Here is a 14,291-nt window from a genome sequence, read left to right as displayed (position 1 = left end):
AGAGAGAGAGAGAGAGAGAGGTGGGAAAAGGGAGGGAAGAGAGGGGAGAGGAGGTGTGGGGAGAGGGAAGGAGGGAGGAAGAGAGAGAGGGGTTGGGAGAGAGAGTTTTGGGGGAGTTTGAGGCAGTAGCTCCTGTAACCAGCAAGTTTCTGTGTACCAGAGGATCCATATCCTCCTGGCTTTATGTCCAAGTGCTGGAATGACAGGAAGGTGCTACGACTGGGGCAAACTAGTTGAGTCATATACCAGTTTTCAGGACTTGTAGAATAATACCTGCCTCACAGCACATGCAGATTCTATTCCCAGAACTACAGCAGGGCCCCGGTTGTATGAGCTTAGAAGGCTCTGGAAATCACTTCTGAGTATATTTACCTGCTGAGAGCACAGCCCTTGGAAAGCAGACTTGGTAGTTTGACATACCTGCTCTTCTCAGCCCACGTATGGAAATCTGAGAATTGGGACTTAGAGCTTAGTTCGTGGAGTGTTTGCCTACCCTGTTGGAAGACCATGGAGGCGCAGCCCTGCAATCCCCACACTTGGGAGGTAGAGGTAGGAGAATCAAAGGTCAATGTTATCTTCTGCTACATAACAAATTTAAGAGGAGTGCTGTGTCTACAACACAGCCTGTTAAAAAAAATTGAAAGTTAAAAAATACATATAAAAGGAAAATAATATGTGTCTTGCCCTCACCAGTATTAGAAAGTGAACATTCCAGAAGCTTGTGAGAAACAGATGGAAAACAGCTGCCCACACAAACTTGCTATTATGCCGGTCTTCACGATGAACGCTGAGCTTACAGAAGCGAAAAACTGCCCTTGACTATGAATACTTAGTGGTTCTGAATTTTCTTTATTGTTTTTTTTTTTAGTTGTTCTTTTAAACAAGTGACAATGTTTGGCTGTTTTGTGGATCCTATGTGAACTACACAGGCTGAATAAAAATTTAGATTTTCTTAGATTCGTTTGAAAAGATATTCAACAAATCACTGTTGCTAACTTACCCATAAGAAATTCATCCTTAGTCATCACAATAGGCTATGAAAAAAAACCCTCTGTAAAATAATATAAAAGGGATTATTTTCCTCTTGGTAGTTACACAATGTAGTTTGCTTATGATTTTGACAGGCACAGCTTTCTTCCCATCGGCTAAGTTCCTTGGTGAATCTGCAGAAAGGACAGTCACAATATTTTCGCATTTAAAGGCAAATTTGTCAAGTATTTTCTAACAAATCTCTTTTAAAAAAATTAGGACACTCGTAAGCTGTTAACTTTTTCTTATGCTAAACAGTGCTCTCTGGTTCAACTTAACAAAAGCTTTGCTTTCAACCTAACCCAGAAGCAGCTCCTCTCTGCTTTCCATCAACACAGGTCTCTAATTAGTGATTTAATTACTTCCAATATTATCCATATAATACTAAAGCCAGAGGTCCTAGGACAACACTCTTTCAAGGTTCATTACCTTGGATCTTATTTATTTTGAAAATAAAATTAGTTACCACAATCTTTCTTCCAAAAGACTTTTAGGGATTTTTTTAAAATTTCATTTAATGTTCTACTGTTAAGGAAAGCCCTGCAAAGGCAGACATATTTTAATAAATGATAAAGGTAACATTATTTGATTTCAACCATTTACCCCTAGTCGTTCACCAAAAAGCATAGCTTGCTTTCCCAAGTTCTTACTATATTCCACATTATAAGTGGTAATTTTGAAAGTCCAGGTTTTTGTTGTATTTACTCAGCTTAGTATTTTAAAGATCACAAACAGTGGGGAGGAAGGCCCTAATTTTAGTTCTGGTTTATAGACAAGAAAATTGAGGTTTAGAAATAATAAGAGCTGCGGAAAAATTCAAACATCTAGCAAGACAGAGAGTCTAGACATGAATTCCTACCTCCAGAACTTACATCACTAATGAGTTTCTCCTTCTCTCAGCACTCTTCATTCGGTTTGTTGGAATTTTAAGATGGTAGGGTCGTCATTCACTCCCAGTCTCCTTCATTGTCCTATGGCCTTGCTGCCCTCATGTTATATAGAGAAGTTTTCTGTAATTGTAGAAGAAACTTCTGAGGTTTGCACTGAGATGAGACTAGGGTGAGTCCTCAAGGAATGATCTAAAACACACAGAACTCTGAGTTCGAGGTCAACCTGGTAACATAGTGAGTTACAAGCCAGCCAAGGTTGCACAGTGAGACCCTGTTTAAAAACAAAAGAAAACGAAACAAAAAACCATGCAATGAAATAAACAAGAACAACAGCAATAACAACAAAACTCCAAAATAAATGAGAGGGAGAGAGAGAGAAGAAGAAGAAGAAGAAGGAGGAGGAGGAGGAGGAGGAGGAGGAGGAGGAGGAGGAGGAAAAGGAAGAAGAGGAGGAAGAGGAAGACATGGTCCCCATGATCTGTGTCTTGCATTCAGGACCAGGATTGAGTTCCCTCATCAGTTTACAGAAACACTGAATGTCAGGGAAGCCAGTCTGTCTACCTGTTTCCATCTACAGTTGCCTAGAGAGTGACCTCATGCCTTTCATTTCTCTCAGCCTCTATATCTTCTGTGGGGCCTGATACCTATATGTATTTGATTGTTAAGAATAAGGCAAATATCCCCATGGCAATCATTAAATAGCATTCCTAATCAGTCATTTCCAACTTCCTTAATTGGTCCCAGAGGAATTTAAGTTGACATGCCTCATTTTTTTCAGGACAACGCCAAACATACCTTCCTGATGCTTCATTTGAACCAGGAGCAAGTTCTAATATCCAAGACATGTCTGATAACGGTGTAAACCACTGAGAACTCAATTATAGGATCAGGAATTAGATTTAAAGAAATCCAAAGGGGAAATAGAAAGGGTTTCAGCATTAAAATAACATTATGAGGTTTTGATTTTCCCCCTGAAATATTTTTTGAATGGTTTTCTAAAATAAGTTAAAGAAAATGTGATGTGTGCCACTACTTTTATTGCCTGACTATCTACATTTCATAGGAAGTGGGTTAAGTCTATTTATTGGTAACAGAACTTTTCTAAGGAAAATATTTGGGTAATGATATACAAAACCCTCAAGAGAAAATATACATGGGAAATTATTTTCGAAGAGTCCACTGAGTCTAAGAAGGTCTGCAATGGACCTTGAAGTTATAAAGATATTTTTGAAGAGCTAAATTTGATTAAAATGCACTTTGGTTAAATTCAGAATTGGGACCGGGGAATGGGGAGAGAAGAAACTTAAAATCAGCTAATGAAAATGATCTGAATCCAGGAGACTTTTGCTTTGGGGGTGGATCTCTAAAGCGTCAACTAGTTCCTCATATCATGGAAGCCAGCAGATGACAAGCAAGTATTTGTATTTTGTTGTTCTGGAAAGCAAACTCTGTTAAAAGGACAACATAAAGTTCTGTATTGTTCCTTGAGATGCTAGCAGTATCTGTAAACATCAGGCCCATGTAAGAAGGACGTCTTGGACGACTTCTTCATTGGTCAGCCATAGCTGTCAGACAGGCAAACTGAAAATCATAAGCAGAAAAATGCAACAGGTTTCATTTAGGTTGTTTGAACCTCACTAAAAATAGATTCAATATCGTAGCAAAGTAAAAACAAAAGTGGAGATTTGGAGGTGCAGCTCAGGTTTGGAGGTACAGCTCAGTGGGAAGAACACATGCCCAGCCCCAACAAAGCCCAGGTTTCATCCCATCACTGCCAATTCAGTGATAACGTAAAATAAAATAAAACAGAGGCATTCTAGACTCTGGGGACAGGAAGAGCCATCAGTTTAGGAACATTCAGTGGCCAAAGCACACCTGACTCTTGTTTAAACTGTAAGACTCCTAATTTGAAATAGACTTCCAATGTGAAAACTTTGGAGTTCTATATAATTTGAGTATTATAAAATGGAAATTGAAGGAGCCAGATCCTGACAGAGAGCCCTGAGCCTGTCCAGAGAGCTGGCCATTTGTAATTTCTCTGTTGGAAATGTATCTGACTTAGCAGTAGGTTTTTATTTGTTTGTGTTTAGGTCAGTTGGTTCTTCCACCCTTGTCTTAACAGTAACCACATCACTGTTCTAGAAACATTCAGAATGGGCTACTAGTGTCCAGAAACCAGGAGTCCAAAAAAACAGCCCAGCATATTTTCTATTACTACTGATAAATGATTTTTAAACATTAATTAACCTAATAATAAGTTAGCTATGCATTTAATTAAAAAAAATTAGCAGTCCCTAATCCTCCTCTATAAACGTAAAAGAACTGTGCACTTAATTCTGTTTTTTACACTCATCTCTGAAATGACATTTGGATATCAAGTTCTTGGCCATCTCTGCTAGTGATAATACTAGAAAGAAGACAGGCATGCAGAGTTTCTGGCTTATTAAAGGATGAAATGGATACAGCTGGACATATCCCTGTCATATATGTTGTGTTTACATTTGGAAATTTAGGGCTGTATCCTGTAAATATGTAATGCAATATGGACATTGAATGAGGATGCGATTGCCCCAAGGTGTGGCAGAGGGTAAGGATTTTATTGTAGATATGAAGGAGAGACTGGCCAGAGGCACCTGGAAATGTACAGATTGAACCAGACCATGAGAATCAAGAGAGGAGGGGTGAGCAAGAGAGTAGGAGCCCAGAGGGCAAAGAGGCCATTAGCGAGTCAAGAGAGGAGCCTAGGGAACCTGTGGATGTGGATGTGGGTGTGGGTGTGGGTGTGGGCATGGGCATGGGTGAAATGTAGGTTTTTGTAGGGAAGACAAAATACTGGAAGGGAAGTAAAGCCTGGGCTGGAGAGGTTTAGGAAATAGGGTGAGGTAATGTGTGCTGCTGGGCTGTGGTAGTGTACCCTTTAATCCCAGCACATGGGAGGCAGAGGCAGGTGGTTTTGTGAGTTCTAGGCCAGCCTGGTCTACAGAGTGAGTTCCAGGACCCAGGGAAGAAAAGATGAGAAGAGTAAGAGGAGGTTCAGGCAAGCCTAGGAGACAAGCAGACACTTTGGTATGCAATTAGGCAACAAGGCTATTTGTTCGGAGTTTCTTTGGTACCTGACAGACATGCCACTCACACTAAAATTGTAAAGTCTATCAAAACTCGTGCATACCACAACCATGGTCTACAAACAGAGCAAATATTTAAGAAGAATGAGAAATGCCAATTTGCATTTCTTTTGGAGGATTTTGGGTCAGTTAATGGAATCAGATTTGAAGATACATTCATCGTCAGTAGCCACTGGAATTGTTTCCAGGACCCCCATAGACACTAAACTCACATGTGCCAATCAAATGGTGTAATGTTTGCAGATTTGTACGTATTGACCAACATTAGTTTATCTCAGGATTTTCTGTACACCTAGTGTCTAGTTACTTGTCTATTGTTGTGCTAAAACACCATAACCAAGGCAACTTACAGAAGGATGGATTTATTTGGGGTATATGGCTCCAGAGAGGTAAGTGTCCACACAGTAAGAGAGAGGAAACGCGGCATCACACAGGCATGCTCATGGTGCTCCAGCTCAGGCATCACACAGGCATGCTCATGGTGCTCCAGCTCACACCTCAAGCACAAGCAGCAAGCAGAGAGCACGCTGGGAGTGGCACGAGACTTTGAAACCTCAAAGCCTGCCCTCAACTTTCGCCAGCAAGGTCACATCTACCAACTGGGGGGCCAAGTATCCAAACATCTGACCCTGTGGGGAACATTTTCATTCAAACCACCACACCTAGTGCAACTTAAATGATGTGTGTGTATGCAACATTCTTTATCGAGTAACATTTAACAAAACTGCATATTTGCCTTTGGAATATTTCTGTTTTGTAGTTAATTGAGTATACAGATACAGAATCTTTGCATGAAGAAGCACCAGTGTCCTACAGAAAGTCCAAATATGGGTCTTTCTGTGGTTAGAGAAACCTGGGTCTGAGGTAGAACAAGACCATATGTAGTTATGGAAAAGAACCTGTGGCGGGAGGTCAGGATGGGAAGATAATCGACTCATCAGGCCTCTAGACATAGGCAGGATTGGGATGGGGGTGAGGTACCATTAACTGGAAATGATTTAGAGTTCAATTGGACTGGGAGAGGCCAGATATCATCATGATCCGGAGCTCTTGGCTAGATGAAAGGAAGCTGGTACACAGGATTGAACAGGTTTTATGGAATCACGATAATTAAAGAAGCAAGCAAGCAAGCAAGCACCACAGATTGGAACAGAGGCGCAGGCCTTGTGAAAATTGTCAAGACAGGCTCTTTTCTCTGTCCTTCTTTAAAACAGGTTCCTGGAAATGGCAGTAAGCACTCAAAGGCTCAGAAAGTTTTGTCTGATGGGCCTCACACTGGGGCAGTCAGAGCTACTCTCTAGTAGCATTTCTAGGCTTGTGGTCCCAACCTGTGCCCAGCAAGCCAAGTACCCATTCCTCAGTTGGCCAAGTAAATGATACTAATTGTGAAAAGGCAGAGCAAAGACAATTTTTCAGTGTGGCCGTGTTGTAAAGGGGGATAGAGAGCTTCAGTGTCCTTCCCCTGGTCCAGTGTGGCCGTGTTCTAAAGAGGGATAGAGAGCTTCAGTGTCCTTCCCCTGGTCCAGTGTGGCTGTGTTCTAAAGAGGGATAGAGAGCTTCAGTGTCCTTCCCCTGGTCCAGTGTAGCCGTGTTGTAAAGGGGGATAGAGAGCTTCAGTGTCCTTCCCCGGTCCACTTTTTTGTTCTGATTTGAGGGTACATGTTACGTGGCAGGTAACCTGCAAGAGTGTGGTCCCACTCAGCCAAGTTTCTCCTGGAAGGACACAGGATAAGCTGAAGATCTTCCTCCAGGAGGAAAGTTTTTCCTCTGACACCCCATCTCCCCTCCTCTGGCTGATACTCCATCCCCCATCTTCCTCTGGCTGACACCCCATCCCCCATCCCTCATCTTCAGACCTTTCTTCTCCAGTAGAAGATTCTTCAGGATGGTTTTAATAGTTTGACAGCCAAAGACAGGAGCATAAGTGCCTCTTTAGGGTGTTTTCTTCCACTAGGAAAAGAGTGTGATCAGGCTTCACCGTATGAAATTCCCAAATAATTAATAAAAATATTATGAAAAAAAGTATCCTTTTCCCCCACCCTGGGAAGACCAGTTACTGCACACAGATTCCAGGTACAATTGGATGCCCAGCATTCAGATAATGCTATCTGTGGAACTTCAATTTGGTCCCCCAAATTTCTGCTCAGGTATCACCTACGTTCTTCTCTGCTCATGCAGAGACAACCCTTTAACTACTTTCCTACTTTCTTCAGACCTGAATTATTTTACTGGTAAGGGCAAAATGGTCAAGATCTGGGACACCACTTTCCCCTCCACTGAGACACACACTTACTGAGGGCCACAGCAGGCACTACTGTTTTAGGCTGAGTAGCTTGTATGACGAGGGCTACCCATGACATTCACATGTGGGGGAGTTCAGAGGATCAGGAGGTCAGAAGCCCGAGGACAGTTATCACACCCCCGAGAGTGGCAGGACCCGGGGCACTGAGGGTGGTAGGTTTCAAACCGTAGTCTTCTGAGAGCATTGCACCATGCAGGAGAGGGGGATGCGAGACCTCTGGGAAACAGGTCATCTTAGCTTTCTTCTGCTCTTAGTCATTAACTGATCCTGAGTCAGTAACTGGTACAGCTGAGTTTCATGTCCTCAGCTTCCAGTGTTTCCATTCACTTCACACCCTGGCTGTTTCCCAGTTCTTGAAGACCCTCTCCACCTACCAGATAGCCACTTATTATCAAAGTTTATCTTCCAGATTTGCCAGAAAACAGCCCGAAAGCCTCCAGTGTGAGGGGAATCCATTCTTTTGTTTCACGTCTCACTGAGTAAAGTAAGGAGGAAGAAAGATAGTTTGGCTCTTAAAACTCCAGCTCTAGCTAGGTGTGGTGGTATATGCTTGCACAGGTACCCAGGAGGCCGAGGTAAGGGGATTGCAAGCTTAGGATCAATTTAGGCTACATAGAACAATGTGATATATAGAGATGTAAATATTGATGGATGGCACTCTGGCTGTGAATTATATTTGTTTCCTGTTGTGATATTGAGATTTCAGTGGATTATATTTATGTTTTTCAGCCTGGGAGGGTGATTACGATTATATCCAAATTTACTCCCGACTTTATCATATCATTTTCTTGTTGTTGTTTTCTCTTTGAGACGGGATTTCTCTGTGTAGTTTTGGCTGTATTGGAACTCGTTATGTAAACCAAGCTGTTTCAAACTCACAGAGATTTGCCTGCTGTTGTCTTCTGAGTCCTGGGACTAAAGGCGTACTGGAAGTTGAACCTAGATTCTCTGAAAGAGCAGCCAGTGCTCTTGACTGCTCAGACATCTCTACAGCCCTGTTTACCACTCTTGACAATCAAGGGAATTGCAGAGGCAGCAGGCAGTGGTTTCTGGTGACTCTCACATCCTCTCTATTTAGGGCAATAGAGCTGATGTCCTCCCAAGGCCTTTCTGCATAGATGCAGCTACTAGAGTCTTGGACAGCCCATGCACAGCTGGGTTAGTTGGGCTCCTGACTATAAGTCATCACAACATTCCCTACATCTGTGACTCCAGAGAACCCTGACTAACATGTTTTGTGGGGGTTTGTGTGTGTCTGATTGCATATTGAGTATGTAAGATACATTTTCCTTAACGCGTTCATGTTTGATAGTCATAGAGACTGATCCCCAAACCTTGGAATAATGCTGTAGTAGCCTTGAGTAAGCAGGGACCCCTGGGGTTTGCCGACTTTAGTTTTTTTCCTCTGTTTATGTAAAGTTGGTTCAGTCAGCTCAATGGTAGCTGCAGCTGTAACTAAACATTTAAACAATTGCATGATAACAAATGTAATTGCCTGTGTGTAAGGTAAGATGCCAACCTGTGGGAGTTGGTTCTCTCTTACCTTTTGAGTCCTAGGGATCAAATTCAAGCTGTCAGATTTGGTAGCAAGGGCCTTCAATAAGTGTGCCATCTCTCCGGCCCTAGATTTAATTTTAAAAAAGGGATTTCCATATTGATTTTCATTGTGAATGGGATAATTTATGGTCAGTGTTCTCTGTGCCTTCAACAGCATTTGTAGGTGGGTTAGTGCTCTGTTGGTAAAAGTCTGTTCTGAGTGGAGGGAGACAGAGTGAGTGGACTTGTGGTGGCTATTGCTGTGATGGCTGAAGATGTTGAACTTTTCTTTTCTATGTTTCTTGACCATTTGAACTTTGTTCAGTTTACTTGCTCACTAACTGGTTAAATTATATATTCTTTGTTTTTAAGTTTTTGAGCCCTTCTTATATTCTGTGTGTTGCCCTCTCACAGATGAAGAGCTGACATTTTCACCCTGCCATCCTGCTTGCTGTTCATTCATTCTTTGGTTTGATGCAATCACAGTCCCAAATATTTAGCATTACTTTCGAACCAAACAGGACCTAGGCAGAAGGTCCTTGCCTGCACCTATATCTTGGAGTTTCCCTAATTTCAAAGTTTCATATTCTTTAGTAAGGACTTTGATCCACTCCAAATTGTTTTTTTTTTCTTTTCAGAGTGAGAGGGATCTAGTTGATGTCTATGAATGGATATCCTGTTTTTCCTAGACCTCTTTGTAGATGGCTTTTTAAAATTAGTGTATGTTTCTGAGCCCTTTGTACAGAACGAGATGGCTGTAGCTGTGTGTGGGTTTGTTAATAGCTGCCGTTATAATTCCATTTTTCTCTGCTATTCTTCGTGCTAGTAGCATGCTCTTTTGTTACTGTGGTTTTGTTGTAAAACAGGTACTATGGAAATCTGCCATTTTTCTTTTGACTTGGGATGGCCTTGGGTACTAAGGGCCTTTTGAGGTTTCATATAAATTTAGGATTTTTTTCCCCATTTCTGTGAAGAATGTTATTAGAACTTCTATGGGAATCTCTCTGAAACTGTAGATTACGTTTGCTAGTATGCTCTTTTAACAATATTAATTCTCCACATGTATGAAAAGTATGTCTTCTAATATCTTCTTTAATTTCTTCTGTGTTTTACAATTTTCATAGTAGAGGATCCACCCACCCCCTTGGGCTAGATTTACAAACACACACACACACACACACACACACACACACACTTCTTCTCTTTGAGCTTATTGAGAATGAATTGTTTTGTGATTTCTTTCTTAGCAAGTCCATTCATGGAGTATGTGTTCATTTTGTTTCTTTTCTGTTGTGATAAAACCATGTATGTCATGATGGACGTATGCCACAGTCCATCCCAGATGCAGTGTCCACCATTTTTGTACTGTCTCTTTCTCTCTGCTATTTCTGTGAAGAAGGAGGCAGCCATCAAGCTCTGTCTAACTTCATCTCCTTGCATCCTGATTGCTGACTGTGATTTTCTCTCCCCCAACCAAAAAATTTATACAGTACTAAGCAAAAACTCAAACACACACACATAAAAATTATATACACAAATTGGCTTCTAACTCGAGTGAAAAGATACGTGCATCTCTTGTTAACAGTATTTACAAAGTAGTTTGTATTTCTTTATATTTTTTCTGTATAGTCAAAAAACTGTTCTCACTGATTATTTATTTAGAATGCTTTCCAACTAAAGCCTGACAGTTTTAGTTGCCAGTGTGATCAAGGGGCTGGAGATTTCTAGGTGTGAATCTTGAGCACATCTCTACAGAACCTCAGCTCTAATACAGTAAGTAGGAACCCGGTTGAGTTAATTTCCTGGCCTCTCTGATGGTGCCAGGCCACTGCTGGTTGTCAATTTCACACATACAATTTCTCCCTATTCAGAGCTGACAGCTTGGATTTCCCCTTCCATTGTGAGGGCCGTTCTGGTTTCTGGCTTCCCCGTGCTTGCATTTAGTAACCTTTGCCCTCTTATTTGATACAAGCCAAAATGCCATCTTTGGAAAACTAATGTACCAGAGAAAATGGTAGCATGAAGCCACGTAACCTACTGTTCTTTCCTTTCTGTCTGTGAAGGTTATTATTAGAACTCATTTTACAGAATTCAAACCCATTCAGAGTATCATGGCTTTAAATTTTTCTAATGGAAGCAAAGCTTTTGATGTTTGCATTTTAGAAGCCTGCTTGGCTTCTTTAGAGTTCAAATTTTTATACACAGGCACAATTGATCAAAGACCCTGTTTTGAGACAGAAGGAAAAGGCAATTTACTTTACCTATGGTTGTTTTGTGATCTTCATGTTATTATTATTATACTTTTTATTCCTGAACCCTCTTTCTCTTTGAAGATCTATTTTCCCACTCACATTCACTGGCCTCATCTTCTTTTTGATCAGCCCGAGAAACCATCTGGAAACAATTGAGAGTGACGTCACAAATCCAGCATTATGATTTTTTGATGTACTCTAAAAGAACAAGAGAAGGAACAAATGAACGAGCCAGGAAGGTTATTTTAACCTTTGAGCACAAATATCAAATTACCAATGGGCATCGAAGTAAGTAGCAGTTTCCCTTGGGTCTGCCTTAGTAAATATGCTGGCCCTCATTTCTACTAGTTAGAACTAAAAGAGCAAACAGCCATCCAGGGGTAAGGCTGACCACTGATGCCAAAGCTCAAAAGCCTTTGTAGCACTGGGTCTGGCAGAATGTCCCGAAGCTAAACACAGGAGACTATGAAGTCTTAAACCAGGGCTAAAGGTCATAGGCAAGAACAATAGACCTGGAATTTGGAAGGATTCATACTCCGCTGAAGAATTCCGAGACCACTCATGAAAATAGCAGGTTGCCTAACTCACCAGAGAACACTAAACCCAAAATAAGCCCTCCACTGGAGCGCAAGAAGTGATTAGAGGAGGTTGTCTCAGCCGAGAAGGTAAGAGCCTAGAGTCTCCATGTGAGTGACCCTGAAATTAAAGCTAACTCAGGGAGTGAGCTCTTCTTGCTTCTAGAAACAGTATGCTCCGAAAACTATCTCATTCTGGAGTGAAATGTATGTTTGTTTTTGGCTTGAACAGTCTATCTCCTGCCTCAGGATTTCAGCCAGAAGCTAAAGGAGGCACACAAGTCCCAGGGAGTTCTTCAGCTCAGGCAGAGCTGTAAGGATTTCCCTGTGGAGAAATCACAGAGAGGCAACTGCACACTTTTCCCCCTGCTCTTTAAATAAACAATCCTCCATTTTCTGGTATCGTTCCCAAATACAATATACTATAATTGTATATCTTCCCTCCCACCCCCCGCAAAGGTGATTCATTTTAAAATTCCTTGAATGCTCTTTAATTTTAATACCTTTTCAAAATACCTTTCTACCAGTAAATAATATTAAAATATTATTATGGGATTATGTTTTGTGATTTTTAGCCTGGAAAGTATGGTCAATATATTACTAGTTCATGAACTTCACTCGGCCACCCAGCTGTGCCAGAGAAGCCAGAAGCTGCTTCAACTGGTCGCCACTGAATTCAAGTGTGCTATTGACAGCACTCTTAGCTGATACAAAATAAATATTTTCAGCCCTGATTTTCTGTTATCTCTGTTTATTTAACTATAACATACACTAAATGGGACAATAAAAGCTCTTTTTTTTCCAGTAAAAGAAAACAAAAAGTGGTCACAGGCTGTGGCAGTGTCTCAGTGAGTACACGCCTTGCTGTGCAAGTTTGAGGACTTGGGTTAGGATTCTCAGCATGTAGTAAAACTAAGGAAAGAAAGACGGAGGAGAGAGAGACAGACAGGGAGACAGGGGTGGTATAATATGTAATCTCATCATGGGGAAGACAGAGAGAAGAGAGTCCCTAGGACTTGCTGGCCGGGCTAGCCAGCTTGCTGTGCTTCAGTTTCAGTGAGAAGCTCTTTCAAAATTTAAGGTAGAGAACAATTGAGGAAGACCCATATCATTCGTTTCAGTTCTATGCACACACATATGCACACAAAAGTGGTCATATGGATGAAGAAACAGCCTTCAGAGGGAGCGCACACATAACCAACTTCGATTGTTCTCAATCTAGTGAGGGAATTTTGAAAAATAATGTAAGGAAGACAGACAGATGCCATACACCCCTATTCTAGAAATGGAAAGTACAGTCTTGTGAGCTTGGTCTAGCCTTCCATATTCTTAACACAGTACACCGTATCCACTAACATATGCCAGTAATTTACTTTAGATTGTAGAATGCACTTTCCTATTGAGGTTTAGAGAAAAACAATGTCACTTGGTTTGATACATTTGGATATATATATATATATATATACACTATTATACATACATATATATGTATACATATGTGTACATATGTATATATGTATATATATGTATATACTATGTATATATACATATATATATATACTATTTTATTTAGAAATGGATTGATTTCATATTTTTATCAAATATCATTATAGTAGTATACAGAAGATGTTCCTAGTTTACAAATCTTACACTTGGAGGTTGTTAAAGACTCATATCTGTTGAGACAGCAGTTGGGGTGTGGGAGGGCCGGGGAAATGGGCCAAGTGGGTGTTCCCAACTTCCACCAGCAGAGCAAAACATTTGAGAAACATTGGGTATACTCACATGTTTCTGGCTTCAGTGTTCTTCATTATATATAAAATGATGTAATTCTTTTAAAAAACCTTCTGTTTCCAAATTTGTAGAGTGAGATTATTTTAAAAAATAAATATGATACTTAGGTAATGTATTACATTTAGCACATGGAGAAGAGAGGAGGTTTGGATAAACAGAAAGAGTTATTTGTGCTCATGGGGAAATAAAATCTTAGCTCATCCCAAACTTAAACAAATAAACAAGAAGAGAAGCAGGTAGAGAATCTGCAAACTCCCCCCTCCCCCCTTTCCTCCTCTCCTCCAAACTCACTCCTCCCACCTTCTGCCCAGCTCTGGAGCAGGCCACCTGCTGTGCCTCCCACTGCTTCTCTGTTCCCATTCTCAGGGAACTAAGCAGTTCCTGGTGGGACACCCTCCTTTCTGTCCTGCAGACTCCTTCTAGCTCATCTCCATCCCTAAGTGTCAGCTCCCAATACCAAGAAAATCCTTCAATCCAGATTGTCCAGAAACCATACCCAGCAGGATCTAAGAGGCATTCCCCCCCACCCCCAGATGACCCACAGCTACCACATTCTCCTAAGAACCCCAAAAGACAACAGAAGTTAAGGAACAAAACAACCACCCAACAAAGACAAGACCAGATTTTAGCACCTAGAATTATAATCATCAGAAGCCCAGATGCCTAGTCTCCAGTGTAAAAACACAATCAAAGAAGCTAGGACAGCATGCCTCCACTAAAGCCCTGCAGCCCTATCACAGTGGCCCTGCAGCCCTATCACAGTAGGCCCTGCTGCCCTATCACGGTGG

At 41.2% G+C, this 14,291-nt stretch overlaps 2 long non-coding RNA genes across 4 annotated transcripts; one reads left to right on the top strand and one right to left on the bottom strand.

Moving 5' to 3' along the window:
- Positions 1-829: 829 nt before the first annotated feature.
- LOC116089056 lies at positions 830-11,601 on the bottom strand. Of its 3 annotated transcripts, none has more exons than XR_004118134.1 (4): positions 11,409-11,601; positions 11,144-11,332; positions 1,902-2,039; positions 830-1,163 (listed from the first exon to the last, which is right to left on the bottom strand). It is a non-coding gene; the product is annotated as an uncharacterized LOC116089056 (long non-coding RNA). The 3 variants fall into 3 exon arrangements; XR_004118133.1 differs by having other exon boundaries at positions 1,889-2,039; positions 11,144-11,276; XR_004118132.1 differs by having other exon boundaries at positions 11,144-11,276.
- An 86-nt stretch (positions 11,602-11,687) lies between these two features.
- On the top strand, positions 11,688-12,443 carry LOC116089055. The gene is made up of 2 exons (XR_004118131.1): positions 11,688-11,799; positions 12,285-12,443. It is a non-coding gene; the product is annotated as an uncharacterized LOC116089055 (long non-coding RNA).
- The last annotated feature ends 1,848 nt before the right edge of the window (positions 12,444-14,291 follow it).

Source organism: Mastomys coucha, unplaced genomic scaffold, assembly GCF_008632895.1.
Source record: "Mastomys coucha isolate ucsf_1 unplaced genomic scaffold, UCSF_Mcou_1 pScaffold14, whole genome shotgun sequence".
In the NCBI taxonomy this organism is placed as follows: domain Eukaryota; kingdom Metazoa; phylum Chordata; class Mammalia; order Rodentia; family Muridae; genus Mastomys; species Mastomys coucha.
The sequence above is the reverse complement of the archived record's forward strand: the minus strand, read 5'-3'. Positions and strand labels throughout refer to the sequence as shown.